Raw genomic sequence first — 3,536 nt, 5'->3', positions numbered from 1 at the left:
ATAATTCTATCCTCCTGATCCCTGCTTACAAGCAAAAATTAAAGCAGGAAGCACCAGTGACAAGATCAATAAAAAAGTGGTCAGATGAAGCAGATGCTAAGCTACAGGACTGTTTTGCTAGCACAGACTGGAATATGTTCCGGGATTCCCCCGATGGCATTGAGGAGTACACCACATCAGTCATTGGCTTCATCAATAAGTGCATTGATGACGTAGTCCCCACAGTGACCGTACGTACATACCCCAACCAGAAACCATGGATTACAGGCTGCATCGGCACTGAGCTAAAGGCTAGAGCTACCAGATGAGCTAAACCACTTCTATGCTCGCTTCGAGGCAAAATAACACTGACACATGCATGAGMGCACCAGCTGTACCGGAAGACTGTGTGATCACGCGCTCCGCAGCTGATGTGAGTAAGACCTTTAGACAGGTCAACATTCACAAGGCCGCAGGGCAAGACGGATTACCAGGACATGTACTCCGAGCATGCGCTGACCAACTGGCAAGTGTCTTCACTAACATTTTCAACCTCTCCCTGTCCGAGTCTGTAATACCAACCATGTTTTAAGCAGACCACCATCGTGCCTGTGCCAAAGAACACTAAGGTAACCTGCCTAAATCACTACCGACCCATAGCACTCACGTCTGTAGCCATGAAGTGCTTTGAAAGGCTGGTCATGGCTCACATCAACACCATTATCCCAAACCCTAGACCCACTCCAATTTGCATACCGCCCCAACAGATCCCCAGATGATGCAGTCTCTGTTGCACTCCACACTGCCCTTTCCCACCTGGACAAAAGTAACACCTATGTGAGAATGCTATTCATTGACCTCAGCTCAGCGTTCAACACCATAGTGCCCTCAAAGCTCATCACTAAGCTAAGGACTCTGGGACTAAACACCTCCCTCTGCAACTGGATCCTGGACTTCCTGATGGGCCGCCCCCAGGTGGTAAGTGTAGGTAACAACACATCCGCCACGCTGATCCTCAACACAGGAGCTCCCCAGGGGTGTGTGTTCAGCCCACCTCCTGTACTCCCTGTTTACTCATGACTGCACGGCCAGGCACGACTCCAACACCGTTATTAAGTTTGCTGATGACATAACAGTGGTAGGTCTGATCACTGACAACGACAAGACAGCCTATAGGGAGGAGGTCAGAGACCTGGCCGTATGGTGCCAGGACAACAACCTCTCCCTCAACATGATCAAGACAAAAGAGTTGATCGTGGACTACAGGAAAAAGAGGACCGAGCACGCACCCATTCTCATCGACGTGGCTGCAGTGGAGCAGGTTGAGAGCTTCAAGTTCCTTGGTGTCCACATCACCAACAAACTAGAATGGTCCAAACACACCATGACAGTCGTGAAAAGGGCACAACAAAACCTATTCCCCCTCAGGAGACTGAAAAGATTTGGCATGGGTCCTCAGATCCTAAAAAGGTTCTACAGCTGCACCATCGAGAGCATCCTGACTGGTTGCATCACTGCCTGGTATGGCAACTGCTCGACCTCCGACYGCAAGGCACTACAGAGGGTAGTGCGAACGGCCCAGTACAAGCTTCCTGCCATCCAGGACCTCTATACCAGGCGATGTCAGAGGATGGCCCTAAAAATTCCAGCCACCCTAGTCATAGTTAGTTCTCTCTGCTACCACACGGCAAGCGGTATCGGAGAGCCAAGTCTAGGTCCAAGAGGCTTCTAAACAGCTTCTAACCCCAACCCATAAGACTCCTGAACATCTAGTCAAATGGTTCCCCAGACTATTCACATTGCCCCCCACCCTCCCCTATCCACACCACCGCCACTCTCTGTTGTCATCTCTGCCTAGTCACTTTAATTAACTCTACCTACCTACATACAACCTACATGTACATACTACCTCAACTAACCGGTGCCCCCGCACATTGACTCTGTCCCGGCATATATATATATATATATATATTGTTATTTTTTACTGCTCCTCTTTAAATACTTAATACTTTTATCTCTTATTCTTATTTGAATTGTATTTATACAGGTTTTTCTCATTAACATCTCTTTTCCAAGAGAGACCTGGTCCAATAGCAGCAGGGGGAACAACGTTTCAGACAAAACAACTTACATAAACTAACACAACATTAAACAAAACTTTAAACACACATACAGTACAACAAAAACATTTTACGTTAAAAAACACAAAAGTCTTGACTAAAAACAGCTGTCCTAAAGACAATTACACTGTTCTATGATATATACATCGATCAAGTGTTTTAACTCCACCAACAAAACTAGATCATCACATTTTAAAATGTTCAGGAGAGAATTCCAGGACCACGGAGCTGAGTAACTAAAACTATTTCTACCATGACCTGTTCTAATGTTTGGTACTGTTAGAAGCAAATCAGAATGGGACCGTAATTGATATTTATTTATTGACCTGACTAAAAAAGAACAGAGATAAAATGACATTTTACCCAATATGGCCTTATAAATCAGTGTATACCAGTGTTTAAGCCTACGCAAGGTCAATGATGACCAGCCAACAGCGCTGTAGAGATCACAATGATGTGTTAGACGTTTCTGATTCCTAATGAACCTGAGGGCTGCATGATACACTGAATCAAGTGCTCTCAGGGTAGTGGTTGAGGCCTGCATATATATATAACATCACTACAATCTAAAACCCGCCAGTAATGTACATCGTACCAGCTCCTTCCTGGCCTCAAAAGAAAAACAAGCCATATGCCGGTAATAAAATCCTATTTTCAGCTTGAGCTTCCTTATCAAGTTCTCTACATGCACAGTGAAGCTCAGCTTATCATCAACCCACACACCCAAATATTTGTACACTTTAACTTGCTCTATAGTATGTCCAGCCAATGTAGCAATGACATGATTAGTAACATGCCTGGCATTTGAAAACACCATGCATTTTGTGTTACCCGAATTCAGAACCAGCTTTAAATCATGCAGATTCTGTTGTGTATGATGTTAAATGCTCTTTGGGCATTTTCAAAAGCTAAAGATAAACTACTACCACTTAAATAAAGAACACTATCATCTGCATAAAAATGAACATCCGCTGTTTCAATAAGATCCCCAATGTTGTTGATATACAATATGAACAACAGTGGGCCCAAAATAGAACCTTGTGGAACACCTGAGCACACCTCTATGGACTCAGATTTACAACCATCCGCCATTACACATTGTGTACGATTTGATAGGTAATTTATAAACCAAGTTAGAGCATGACCAGTAATTCCACAACATTTTAACCTTAGCACTAACACAGCATGGTCTACGGCGTCAAAAGCCTTTCGACAAATCAATAAAGACAGACGCAAAATGTAAYTTCTTATCAAGAGCCTGTCTGCCACAATAAAGGGAATAGAGAGTCATTTGGTACACAGATAAGGTATGCTCTACCTAAATGAAAAGCAGACTAGAGGACGTAGTGGAATACAGGACAAAGGCCTATTAGCAGAGTAGTGGAATACAGGACAAAGGCCTATTAGCTGACTAGAGGACGTAGTGGAATACAGGAC

Source organism: Salvelinus sp. IW2-2015, unplaced genomic scaffold (assembly GCF_002910315.2).
Source record: "Salvelinus sp. IW2-2015 unplaced genomic scaffold, ASM291031v2 Un_scaffold3926, whole genome shotgun sequence".
Classification (NCBI taxonomy): Eukaryota; Metazoa; Chordata; class Actinopteri; order Salmoniformes; family Salmonidae; genus Salvelinus; species Salvelinus sp. IW2-2015.
The sequence above is the reverse complement of the archived record's forward strand: the minus strand, read 5'-3'. Positions refer to the sequence as shown.